General features: G+C 57.3%; 1 protein-coding gene across 1 annotated transcript in view; it reads right to left on the bottom strand.

Annotated features, from left to right (window-relative positions):
* The window catches only part of CFAP91 (cilia and flagella associated protein 91), a 176,837-nt gene that overhangs the window by 138,843 nt on the left and 23,509 nt on the right, over positions 1–14,485 (bottom strand). The gene's annotated exons all lie outside the window — the stretch shown is intronic.

A 14,485-nucleotide genomic window follows, 5' to 3' on the forward strand; every position in this document is an offset into this window, starting at 1 on the left:
TGTATGGTCTGAGCACTGACAGGCGGACCCCCCACCCCTGTAACCTCTACAGCAAGGTGTATGGTCTGAGCACTGACAGGCGGACCCCCCACCCCTGTAACCTCTACAGCAATGTGTATGGTCTGAGCACTGACAGGCGGACCACTCACCCCTGTAAGCTCTGCAGCAATGTGTATGGTCTGAGCACTGACAGGCAGACCCCCCACCCCTGTAACCTCTACAGCAATGTGTATGGTCTGAGCACTGACAGGCGGACCCCCCACCCCTGTAACCTCTACAGCAAGGTGTATGGTCTGAGCACTGACAGGCGGACCCCCCACCCCTGTAACCTCTACAGCAATGTGTATGGTCTGAGCACTGACAGGCGGACCCCCCACCCCTGTAACCTCTGCAGCAATGTGTATGGTCTGAGCACTGACAGGCAGACCCCCCACCCCTGTAACCTCTGCAGCAATGTGTATGGTCTGAGCACTGACAGGCGGACCCCCAACCCCTGTAACCTATGCAGCAATGTGTATGGTCTGAGCACTGACAGGCGGACCCCCCACCCTGTAACCTCTGCAGCAATGTGTATGGTCTGAGCACTGACAGGCGGATCCCCCACCCCTGTAACCTCTGCAGCAATGTGTATGGTCTGAGCACTGACAGGCGGACCCCCCACCCCTGTAACCTCTGCAGCAATGTGTATGGTCTGAGCACTGACAGGCGGACCCCCAACCCCTGTAACCTCTGCAGCAATGTGTATGGTCTGAGCACTGACAGGCGGACCCCCCACCCTGTAACCTCTGCAGCAATGTGTATGGTCTGAGCACTGACAGGCGGACCCCCCACCCTGTAACCTCTGCAGCAATGTGTATGGTCTGATCACTGACAGGCGGACCCCCCACCCCTGTAACCTCTACAGCAATGTGTATGGTCTGAGCACTGACAGGCAGACCCCCCACCCCTGTAACCTCTACAGCAATGTGTATGGTCTGAGCACTCACACGTGGACCCCCCACCCCTGTAACCTCTACAGCAATGTGTATGGTCTGAGCACTGACAGGAGGACCCCCCACCCCTGTAACCTCTACAGCAATGTGTATGGTCTGAGCACTCACAGGTGGACCCCCCACCCCTGTAACCTCTACAGCAATGTGTATGGTCTGAGCACTGACAGGCAGACCCCCCACCCCTGTAACCTCTACAGCAATGTGTATGGTCTGAGCACTGACAGGCGGACCCCCCACCCCTCTGCAGCAATGTGTATGGTCTGAGCACTGACAGGCGGACCCCCCACCCTTGTAACCTCTACAGCAATGTGTATGATCTGAGCACTGACAGGCGGACCCCCCACCCCTGTAACCTCTACAGCAATGTGTATGGTCTGAGCACTGACAGGCGGACCCTCCACCCCTGTAACCTCTGCAGCAATGTGTATGGTCTGAGCACTGACAGGCGGACCCCCCACCCCTGTAACCTCTACAGCAATGTGTATGGTCTGAGCACTGACAGGCAGACCCCCCACCCCTGTAACCTCTACAGCAATGTGTATGGTCTGAGCACTCACAGGTGGACCCCCCACCCCTGTAACCTCTACAGCAATGTGTATGGTCTGAGCACTGACAGGCGGACCCCCCACCCCTGTAACCTCTACAGCAATGTGTATGGTCTGAGCACTGACAGGCAGACCCCCCACCCCTGTAACCTCTGCAGTAATGTGTATGGTCTGAGCACTGACAGGGAGACCCCCCACCCCTGTAACCTCTACAGCAATGTGTATGGTCTGAGCACTCACAGGTGGACCCCCCACCCCTGTAACCTCTACAGCAATGTGTATGGTCTGAGCACTGACAGGCGGACCCCCCACCCCTGTAACCTCTACAGCAAGGTGTATGGTCTGAGCACTGACAGGCGGACCCCCCACCTCTGTAACCTCTGCAGCAATGTGTATGGTCTGAGCACTGACAGGCGGACCCCCGACCCCTGTAACCTCTACAGCAATGTGTATGGTCTGAGCACTGACAGGCGGACCCCCCACCCCTGTAACCTCTGCAGCGATGTGTATGGTCTGAGCACTGACAGGCGGACCCCCCACCCCTGTAACCTCTACAGCAATGTGTATGGTCTGAGCACTGACAGGCGGACCCCCCACCCCTGTAACCTCTACAGCAATGTGTATGGTCTGAGCACTGACAGGCGGACCCCCCACCCCTCTGCAGCAATGTGTATGGTCTGAGCACTGACAGGCGGACCCCCCACCCCTGTAACCTCTACAGCAATGTGTATGGTCTGAGCACTGACAGGCGGACCCCCCACCCCTGTAACCTCTACAGCAATGTGTATGGTCTGAGCACTGACAGGCGGACCCCCCACCCCTGTAACCTCTGCAGCAATGTGTATGGTCTGAGCACTGACAGGCGGACCCCCCACCCCTGTAACCTCTACAGCAATGTGTATGGTCTGAGCACTGACAGGCGGACCCTCCACCCCTGTAACCTCTGCAGCAATGTGTATGGTCTGAGCACTGACAGGCGGACCCCCCACCCCTGTAACCTCTACAGCAATGTGTATGGTCTGAGCACTGACAGGCAGACCCCCCACCCCTGTAACCTCTACAGCAATGTGTATGGTCTGAGCACTGACAGGCGGACCCTCCACCCCTGTAACCTCTGCAGCAATGTGTATGGTCTGAGCACTGACAGGCGGACCCCCCACCCCTGTAACCTCTACAGCAATGTGTATGGTCTGAGCACTGACAGGCAGACCCCCCCACCCCTGTAACCTCTACAGCAATGTGTATGGTCAGAGCACTCACAGGTGGACCCCCCACCCCTGTAACCTCTACAGCAATGTGTATGGTCTGAGCACTGACAGGCAGACCCCCCACCCCTGTAACCTCTACAGCAATGTGTATGGTCTGAGCACTCACAGGTGGACCCCCCACCCCTGTAACCTCTACAGCAATGTGTATGGTCTGAGCACTCACAGGTGGACCCCCCACCCCTGTAACCTCTACAGCAATGTGTATGGTCTGAGCACTGACAGGCAGACCCCCCACCCCTGTAACCTCTACAGCAATGTGTATGGTCTGAGCACTGACAGGCGGACCCCCTACCCCTGTAACCTCTACAGCAATGTGTATGGTCTGAGCACTGACAGGCGGACCCCCCACCCCTCTGCAGCAATGTGTATGGTCTGAGCACTGACAGGCGGACCCCCCACCCCTGTAACCTCTACAGCAATGTGTATGGTCTGAGCACTGACAGGCGGACCCCCCACCCCTGTAACCTCTACAGCAATGTGTATGGTCTGAGCACTGACAGGCGGACCCCCCACCCCTGTAACCTCTGCAGTAATGTGTATGGTCTGAGCACTGACAGGCGGACCCCCACCCCTGTAACCTCTGCAGCAATGTGTATGGTCTGATCACTGACAGGCGGACCCCCCACCCCTGTAACCTCTACAGCAATGTGTATGGTCTGAGCACTGAGAGGCGGACCCCCCACCCCTGTAACCTCTACAGCAATGTGTATGGTCTGAGCACTGACAGGCGGACCCCCCACCCCTGTAACCTCTACAGCAATGTGTATGGTCTGAGCACTGACAGGCGGACCCCCCACCCCTGTAACCTCTGCAGTAATGTGTATGGTCTGAGCACTGACAGGGAGACCCCCCACCCCTGTAACCTCTACAGCAATGTGTATGGTCTGAGCACTGACAGGCGGACCCCCCACCCCTGTAACCTCTACAGCAATGTGTATGGTCTGACCACTGACAGGCGGACCCCCCACCCCTGTAAACTCTACAGCAAGGTGTATGGTCTGAGCACTGACAGGCGGACCCCCCACCCCTGTAACCTCTACAGCAATGTGTATGGTCTGAGCACTGACAGGCAGACCCCCCACCCCTGTAACCCCTACAGCAATGGGTATGGTCTGAGCACTGACAGGCGGACCCCCCACCCCTGTAACCTCTACAGCAATGTGTATGGTCTGAGCACTGACAGGCGGACCCCCCACCCCTGTAACCTCTACAGCAAGGTGTATGGTCTGAGCACTGACAGGCGAACCCCCCACCTCTGTAACCTCTGCAGCAATGTGTATGGTCTGAGCACTGACAGGCGGACCCCCGACCCCTGTAACCTCTACAGCAATGTGTATGGTCTGAGCACTAACAGGCGGACCCCCCACCCCTGTAACCTCTGCAGCAATGTGTATGGTCTGAGCACTGACAGGCGGACCCCCCACCCCTGTAACCTCTACAGCAATGTGTATGGTCTGAGCACTGACAGGCGGACCCCCCACCCCTGTAACCTCTACAGCAATGTGTATGGTCTGAGCACTGACAGGCGGACCCCCCACCCCTCTGCAGCAATGTGTATGGTCTGAGCACTGACAGGCGGACCCCCCACCCCTGTAACCTCTACAGCAATGTGTATGGTCTGAGCACTGACAGGCGGACCCCCCACCCCTCTGCAGCAATGTGTATGGTCTGAGCACTGACAGGCGGACCCCCCACCTCTGTAACCTCTGCAGCAATGTGTATGGTCTGATCACTGACAGGCGGACCCCCCACCCCTGTAACCTCTGCAGCAATGTGTATGGTCTGAGCACTGACAGGCGGACCCCCCACCCCTGTAACCTCTACAGCAAGGTGTATGGTCTGAGCACTGACAGGCGGACCCCCCACCCCTGTAACCTCTACAGCAATGTGTATGGTCTGAGCACTGACAGGCGGACCACTCACCCCTGTAAGCTCTGCAGCAATGTGTATGGTCTGAGCACTGACAGGCAGACCCCCCACCCCTGTAACCTCTACAGCAATGTGTATGGTCTGAGCACTGACAGGCGGACCCCCCACCCCTGTAACCTCTACAGCAAGGTGTATGGTCTGAGCACTGACAGGCGGACCCCCCACCCCTGTAACCTCTACAGCAATGTGTATGGTCTGAGCACTGACAGGCGGACCCCCCACCCCTGTAACCTCTGCAGCAATGTGTATGGTCTGAGCACTGACAGGCAGACCCCCCACCCCTGTAACCTCTGCAGCAATGTGTATGGTCTGAGCACTGACAGGCGGACCCCCAACCCCTGTAACCTATGCAGCAATGTGTATGGTCTGAGCACTGACAGGCGGACCCCCCACCCTGTAACCTCTGCAGCAATGTGTATGGTCTGAGCACTGACAGGCGGATCCCCCACCCCTGTAACCTCTACAGCAATGTGTATGGTCTGAGCACTGACATGCAGACCCCCCACCCCTGTAACCTCTACAGCAATGTGTATGGTCTGAGCACTGACAGGCGGACCCCCCACCCCTCTGCAGCAATGTGTATGGTCTGAGCACTGACAAGCGGACCCCCCACCCCTGTAACCTCTACAGCAATGTGTATGATCTGAGCACTGACAGGCGGACCCCCCACCCCTGTAACCTCTACAGCAATGTGTATGGTCTGAGCACTGACAGGCGGACCCTCCACCCCTGTAACCTCTGCAGCAATGTGTATGGTCTGAGCACTGACAGGCGGACCCCCCACCCCTGTAACCTCTACAGCAATGTGTATGGTCTGAGCACTGACAGGCAGACCCCCCACCCCTGTAACCTCTACAGCAATGTGTATGGTCTGAGCACTCACAGGTGGACCCCCCACCCCTGTAACCTCTACAGCAATGTGTATGGTCTGAGCACTGACAGGCGGACCCCCCACCCCTGTAACCTCTACAGCAATGTGTATGGTCTGAGCACTGACAGGGAGACCCCCCACCCCTGTAACCTCTACAGCAATGTGTATGGTCTGAGCACTCACAGGTGGACCCCCCACCCCTGTAACCTCTACAGCAATGTGTATGGTCTGAGCACTGACAGGCGGACCCCCCACCCCTGTAACCTCTACAGCAAGGTGTATGGTCTGAGCACTGACAGGCGGACCCCCCACCTCTGTAACCTCTGCAGCAATGTGTATGGTCTGAGCACTGACAGGCGGACCCCCGACCCCTGTAACCTCTACAGCAATGTGTATGGTCTGAGCACTGACAGGCGGACCCCCCACCCCTGTAACCTCTGCAGCGATGTGTATGGTCTGAGCACTGACAGGCGGACCCCCCACCCCTGTAACCTCTACAGCAATGTGTATGGTCTGAGCACTGACAGGCGGACCCCCCACCCCTGTAACCTCTACAGCAATGTGTATGGTCTGAGCACTGACAGGCGGACCCCCCACCCCTCTGCAGCAATGTGTATGGTCTGAGCACTGACAGGCGGACCCCCCACCCCTGTAACCTCTACAGCAATGTGTATGGTCTGAGCACTGACAGGCGGACCCCCCACCCCTGTAACCTCTACAGCAATGTGTATGGTCTGAGCACTGACAGGCGGACCCCCCACCCCTGTAACCTCTGCAGCAATGTGTATGGTCTGAGCACTGACAGGCGGACCCCCCACCCCTGTAACCTCTACAGCAATGTGTATGGTCTGAGCACTGACAGGCGGACCCTCCACCCCTGTAACCTCTGCAGCAATGTGTATGGTCTGAGCACTGACAGGCGGACCCCCCACCCCTGTAACCTCTACAGCAATGTGTATGGTCTGAGCACTGACAGGCAGACCCTCCACCCCTGTAACCTCTGCAGCAATGTGTATGGTCTGAGCACTGACAGGCGGACCCCCCACCCCTGTAACCTCTACAGCAATGTGTATGGTCTGAGCACTGACAGGCAGACCCCCCCACCCCTGTAACCTCTACAGCAATGTGTATGGTCAGAGCACTCACAGGTGGACCCCCCACCCCTGTAACCTCTACAGCAATGTGTATGGTCTGAGCACTGACAGGCAGACCCCCCACCCCTGTAACCTCTACAGCAATGTGTATGGTCAGAGCACTCACAGGTGGACCCCCCACCCCTGTAACCTCTACAGCAATGTGTATGGTCTGAGCACTGACAGGCAGACCCCCCACCCCTGTAACCTCTACAGCAATGTGTATGGTCTGAGCACTCACAGGTGGACCCCCCACCCCTGTAACCTCTACAGCAATGTGTATGGTCTGAGCACTCACAGGTGGACCCCCCACCCCTGTAACCTCTACAGCAATGTGTATGGTCTGAGCACTGACAGGCAGACCCCCCCACCCCTGTAACCTCTACAGCAATGTGTATGGTCAGAGCACTCACAGGTGGACCCCCCACCCCTGTAACCTCTACAGCAATGTGTATGGTCTGAGCACTGACAGGCAGACCCCCCACCCCTGTAACCTCTACAGCAATGTGTATGGTCTGAGCACTCACAGGTGGACCCCCCACCCCTGTAACCTCTACAGCAATGTGTATGGTCTGAGCACTCACAGGTGGACCCCCCACCCCTGTAACCTCTACAGCAATGTGTATGGTCTGAGCACTGACAGGCAGACCCCCCACCCCTGTAACCTCTACAGCAATGTGTATGGTCTGAGCACTGACAGGCGGACCCCCTACCCCTGTAACCTCTACAGCAATGTGTATGGTCTGAGCACTGACAGGCGGACCCCCCACCCCTCTGCAGCAATGTGTATGGTCTGAGCACTGACAGGCGGACCCCCCACCCCTGTAACCTCTACAGCAATGTGTATGGTCTGAGCACTGACAGGCGGACCCCCCACCCCTGTAACCTCTACAGCAATGTGTATGGTCTGAGCACTGACAGGCGGACCCCCCACCCCTGTAACCTCTGCAGTAATGTGTATGGTCTGAGCACTGACAGGCGGACCCCCACCCCTGTAACCTCTGCAGCAATGTGTATGGTCTGATCACTGACAGGCGGACCCCCCACCCCTGTAACCTCTACAGCAATGTGTATGGTCTGAGCACTGAGAGGCGGACCCCCCACCCCTGTAACCTCTACAGCAATGTGTATGGTCTGAGCACTGACAGGCGGACCCCCCACCCCTGTAACCTCTACAGCAATGTGTATGGTCTGAGCACTGACAGGCGGACCCCCCACCCCTGTAACCTCTGCAGTAATGTGTATGGTCTGAGCACTGACAGGGAGACCCCCCACCCCTGTAACCTCTACAGCAATGTGTATGGTCTGAGCACTGACAGGCGGACCCCCCACCCCTGTAACCTCTACAGCAATGTGTATGGTCTGAGCACTGACAGGCGGACCCTCCACCCCTGTAACCTCTGCAGCAATGTGTATGGTCTGAGCACTGACAGGCGGACCCCCCACCCCTGTAACCTCTACAGCAATGTGTATGGTCTGAGCACTGACAGGCAGACCCCCCCACCCCTGTAACCTCTACAGCAATGTGTATGGTCAGAGCACTCACAGGTGGACCCCCCACCCCTGTAACCTCTACAGCAATGTGTATGGTCTGAGCACTGACAGGCAGACCCCCCACCCCTGTAACCTCTACAGCAATGTGTATGGTCTGAGCACTCACAGGTGGACCCCCCACCCCTGTAACCTCTACAGCAATGTGTATGGTCTGAGCACTCACAGGTGGACCCCCCACCCCTGTAACCTCTACAGCAATGTGTATGGTCTGAGCACTGACAGGCGGACCCCCCACCCCTGTAACCTCTACAGCAATGTGTATGGTCTGAGCACTGACAGGCGGACCCCCCACCACTGTAACCTCTACAGCAATGTGTATGGTCTGAGCACTGACAGGCGGACCCCCCACCCCTGTAACCTCTACAGCAATGTGTATGGTCTGAGCACTGACAGGCGGACCCCCCACCCCTCTGCAGCAATGTGTATGGTCTGAGCACTGACAGGCGGACCCCCCACCCCTGTAACCTCTACAGCAATGTGTATGGTCTGAGCACTGACAGGCGGACCCCCCACCCCTGTAACCTCTACAGCAATGTGTATGATCTGAGCACTGACAGGCGGACCCCCCACCCCTGTAACCTCTACAGCAATGTGTATGGTCTGAGCACTGACAGGCGGACCCTCCACCCCTGTAACCTCTGCAGCAATGTGTATGGTCTGAGCACTGACAGGCGGACCCCCCACCCCTGTAACCTCTACAGCAATGTGTATGGTCTGAGCACTGACAGGCGGACCCCCCACCCCTGTAACCTCTGCAGTAATGTGTATGGTCTGAGCACTGACAGGCGGACCCCCACCCCTGTAACCTCTGCAGCAATGTGTATGGTCTGATCACTGACAGGCGGACCCCCCACCCCTGTAACCTCTACAGCAATGTGTATGGTCTGAGCACTGAGAGGCGGACCCCCCACCCCTGTAACCTCTACAGCAATGTGTATGGTCTGAGCACTGACAGGCGGACCCCCCACCCCTGTAACCTCTACAGCAATGTGTATGGTCTGAGCACTGACAGGTGGACCCCCCACCCCTGTAACCTCTGCAGTAATGTGTATGGTCTGAGCACTGACAGGGAGACCCCCCACCCCTGTAACCTCTACAGCAATGTGTATGGTCTGAGCACTGACAGGCGGACCCCCCACCCCTGTAACCTCTACAGCAATGTGCATGGTCTGAGCACTGACAGGCGGACCCCCCACCCCTGTAACCTCTGCAGTAATGTGTATGGTCTGAGCACTGACAGGGAGACCCCCCACCCCTGTAACCTCTACAGCAATGTGTATGGTCTGAGCACTGACAGGCGGACCCCCCACCCCTGTAACCTCTGCAGCAATGTGTATGGTCTGATCACTGACAGGCGGACCCCCCACCCCTGTAACCTCTACAGCAATGTGTATGGTCTGAGCACTGACAGGCGGACCCCCCACCTCTGTAACCTCTACAGCAATGTGTATGGTCTGAGCACTGACAGGCGGACCCCCCACCTCTGTAACCTCTGCAGCAATGTGTATGGTCTGAGCACTGACAGGCGGACCCCCGACCCCTGTAACCTCTACAGCAATGTGTATGGTCTGAGCACTGACAGGCGGACCCCCCACCCCTGTAACCTCTGCAGCGATGTGTATGGTCTGAGCACTGACAGGCGGACCCCCCACCCCTGTAACCTCTACAGCAATGTGTATGGTCTGAGCACTGACAGGCGGACCACCCACCCCTGTAACCTCTACAGCAATGTGTATGGTCTGAGCACTGACAGGCGGACCCCCCACCCCTGTAACCTCTACAGCAATGTGTATGGTCTGAGCACTGACAGGCGGACCCCCCACCCCTGTAACCTCTGCAGCAATGTGTATGGTCTGAGCACTGACAGGTGGACCCCCCACCCCTGTAACCTCTACAGCAATGTGTATGGTCTGAGCACTGACAGGCGGACCCCCCACCCCTGTAACCTCTACAGCAATGTGTATGGTCTGAGCACTGACAGGCGGACCCCCCACCCCTCTGCAGCAATGTGTATGGTCTCAGCACTGACAGGCGGACCCCCCACCCCTGTAACCTCTACAGCAATGTGTATGGTCTGAGCACTGACAGGCGGACCCCCCACCCCTGTAACCTCTACAGCAAGGTGTATGGTCTGAGCACTGACAGGCGGACCCCCCACCCCTGTAACCTCTACAGCAATGTGTATGGTCTGAGCACTGACAGGCGGACCCCCCACCGCTGTAACCTCTGCAGCAATGTGTATGGTCTGAGCACTGACAGGCAGACCCCCCACCCCTGTAACCTCTACAGCAATGTGTATGGTCTGAGCACTCACAGGTGGACCCCCCACCCCTGTAACCTCTACAGCAATGTGTATGGTCTGAGCACTGACAGGCGGACCCCCCACCCCTGTAACCTCTACAGCAAGGTGTATGGTCTGAGCACTGACAGGCGGACCCCCCACCCCTCTGCAGCAATGTGTATGGTCTGAGCACTGACAGGCGGACCCCCCACCCCTGTAACCTCTACAGCAATGTGTATGGTCTGAGCACTGACAGGCGGACCCCCCACCCCTGTAACCTCTACAGCAATGTGTATGGTCTGAGCACTGACAGGCGGACCCCCCACCCCTCTGCAGCAATGTGTATGGTCTCAGCACTGACAGGCGGACCCCCCACCCCTGTAACCTCTACAGCAATGTGTATGGTCTGAGCACTGACAGGCGGACCCCCCACCCCTGTAACCTCTACAGCAAGGTGTATGGTCTGAGCACTGACAGGCGGACCCCCCACCCCTGTAACCTCTACAGCAATGTGTATGGTCTGAGCACTGACAGGCGGACCCCCCACCGCTGTAACCTCTGCAGCAATGTGTATGGTCTGAGCACTGACAGGCAGACCCCCCACCCCTGTAACCTCTACAGCAATGTGTATGGTCTGAGCACTCACAGGTGGACCCCCCACCCCTGTAACCTCTACAGCAATGTGTATGGTCTGAGCACTGACAGGCGGACCCCCCACCCCTGTAACCTCTACAGCAAGGTGTATGGTCTGAGCACTGACAGGCGGACCCCCCACCCCTCTGCAGCAATGTGTATGGTCTGAGCACTGACAGGCGGACCCCCCACCCCTGTAACCTCTACAGCAATGTGTATGGTCTGAGCACTGACAGGCGGACCCCCCACCCCTGTAACCTCTGCAGCAATGTGTATGGTCTGAGCACTGACAGGCGGATCCCCCACCCCTGTAACCTCTACAGCAATGTATATGGTCTGAGCACTGACAGGCGGACCCCCCACCCCTGTAACCTCTACAGCAATGTGTATGGTCTGAGCACTGACAGGCGGACCCCCCACCCCTGTAACCTCTGCAGCAATGTGTATGGTCTGAGCACTGACAGGCGGATCCCCCACCCCTGTAACCTCTACAGCAATGTATATGGTCTGAGCACTGACAGGCGGACCCCCCACCCCTGTAACCTCTACAGCAATGTGTATGGTCTGAGCACTGACAGGCGGACCCCCCACCCCTGTAACCTCTGCAGCAATGTGTATGGTCTGAGCACTGACAGGCGGACCCCCCACCCCTGTAACCTCTGCAGCAATGTGTATGGTCTGAGCAGTAACAGGCGGACCCCCCACCCCTGTAACCTCTACAGCAATGTGTATGGTCTGATCACTGACAGGCGGACCCCCCACCCCTGTAACCTCTGCAGCAATGTGTATGGTCTTAGCACTGACAGGCGGACCCCCCACCCCTCTGCAGCAATGTGTATGGTCTGAGCACTGACAGGCGGACCCCCCACCCCTGTAACTTCTACAGCAATGTGTATGGTCTGAGCACTGACAGGCGGACCCCCCACCCCTGTAACCTCTACAGCAATGTGTATGGTCTGAGCACTGACAGGCGGACCCCGCCCCCCCCTGTAACCTCTACAGCAATGTGTATGGTCTGAGCACTGACAGGCGGACCCCCCACCCCTGTAACCTCTGCAGCAATGTGTATGGTCTGAGCACTGACAGGCGGACCCCCCACCCCTGTAACCTCTGCAGCAATGTGTATGGTCTGAGCACTGACAGGCGGACCCCCCCACCCCTGTAACCTCTACAGCAATGTGTATGGTCTGAGCACTGACAGGCGGACCCCCCACCCCTGTAACCTCTACAGCAATGTGTATGGTCTGAGCACTGACAGGCGGACCCCCCACCCCTGTAACCTCTGCAGCAATGTGTATGGTCTGAGCACTGACAGGCGGACCCCCCACCCTTCTGCGGCAATGCTGACAGCACTCGTACGTCTCTTCTGAGCAGACGACCTCTGGATGGCGCTGCTCTTGCACTCACCTCTGTGGTCGGCCATGGTGAGGCTGGTGCTGAGCGGACCCCGTCTTGTTCCCCCGCTGTCTGCTCTTGGCCCCCTGCTGACGGTCAGTGTCAGGGGTCACTGATCTTCTTGTGGCCTCGGCATCTTTAGGTCTTATTTTCACATCCTCAGAGATTTCTCTGCTATGAGGAGCCATGATGAGTCCAGTGACGGGTGTGAGAGCGAGACCCCCACATCTACCACCTGCCCCCCATTCACACCTGAGGCCTGGTAACACTAATGAGCCACATGACACTGGGGAGGGAAAAGGGCTAGTTTGGCACAACTTGACCCTTTTCACTGAGGGGTGTACTCACTTTTGTGGCTGCGGTTATTGTGATATTTGGAGGGCAGCACAGTCACACGGTTACACCGGCCGCACTGACTGCGCTACATTGTATCACAGCGGCCGGTCCCCAGCGCTGACCCAGGAAGAGATAGTGTCAGGGGTGTACTCACTTCTGTGACATACTGTAATCCCCCATAGAGGATGGGAGTGTGAGTGGATGATGGAGTGAGTAGTGTCGCTGAGTGGATGATGGAGTGAGTAGTGTCGGTGAGTGGATGATGGAGTGAGTAGTGTTGGTGAGTGGATGATGGAGTAGTGTCGGTGAGTGGATGATGGAGTGAGTAGTGTCGGTGAGTGGATGATGGAGTGAGTAGTGTCGGTGAGTGGATGATGGAGTGAGTAGTGTCGGTGAGTCGATGATGGAGTGAGTAGTGTCGGTGAGTGGATGATGGAGTGAGTAGTGTCGGTGAGTGGATGATGGAGTGAGTAGTGTCGGTGAGTGGATGATGGAGTGAGTAGTGTCGGTGAGTGGATGATGGAGTGAGCAGTGTCGGTGAGTGGATGATGGAGTGAGTAGTGTCGGTGAGTGGATGATGGAGTGAGCAGTGTCGGTGAGTGGATGATGGAGTGAGTAGTGTCGGTGAGTGGATGATGGAGTGAGCAGTGTCGGTGAGTGGATGATGGAGTGAGCAGTGTCGGTGAGTGGATGATGGAGTGAGTAGTGTCGGTGAGTGGATGATGGAGTGAGCAGTGTCGGTGAGTGGATGATGGAGTGAGTAGTGTCGGTGAGTGGATGATGGAGTGAGCAGTGTCGGTGAGTGGATGATGGAGTGAGTAGTGTCGGTGAGTGGATGATGGAGTGAGCAGTGTCGGTGAGTGGATGATGGAGTGAGTAGTGTCGGTGAGTGGATGATGGAGTGAGCAGTGTCGGTGAGTGGATGATGGAGTGAGCAGTGTCGGTGAGTGGATGATGGAGTGAGCAGTGTCGGTGAGTGGATGATGGAGTGAGCAGTGTCGGTGAGTGGATGATGGAGTGAGCAGTGTCGGTGAGTGGATGATGGAGTGAGTACTGTCGGTGAGTGGGTGATGGAGTGAGTAGTGTCGGTGAGTGGATGATGGAGTGAGTAGTGTCGGTGAGTGGATGATGGAGTGAGCAGTGTCGGTGAGTGGATGATGGAGTGAGCAGTGTCGGTGAGTGGATGATGGAGTGAGCAGTGTCGGTGAGTGGATGATGGAGTGAGTAGTGTTGGTGAGTGGATGATGGAGTGAGTAGTGCTGGTGAGTGGGTGATGGAGTGAGTAGTGTCGGTGAGTGGATGATGGAGTGAGTAGTGTCGGTGAGTGGATGATGGAGTGAGTAGTGTCGGTGAGTGGATGATGGAGTGAGTAGTGTCGGTGAGTGGATGATGGAGTGAGTAGTGTCGGTGAGTGGATGATGGAGTGAGTAGTGTCGGTGAGTGGATGATGGAGTGAGTAGTGTCAGTGAGTGGATGATGGAGTGAGTAGTGTCGGTGAGTGGATGATGGAGTGAGTAGTGTCGGTGAGTGGATGATGGAGTGAGTAGT

Source organism: Phyllobates terribilis, unplaced genomic scaffold (genome assembly GCF_046119375.1).
Source record: "Phyllobates terribilis strain yellow unplaced genomic scaffold, ASM4611937v1 Scaffold_2__4_contigs__length_985480577, whole genome shotgun sequence".
Classification (NCBI taxonomy): Eukaryota; Metazoa; Chordata; class Amphibia; order Anura; family Dendrobatidae; genus Phyllobates; species Phyllobates terribilis.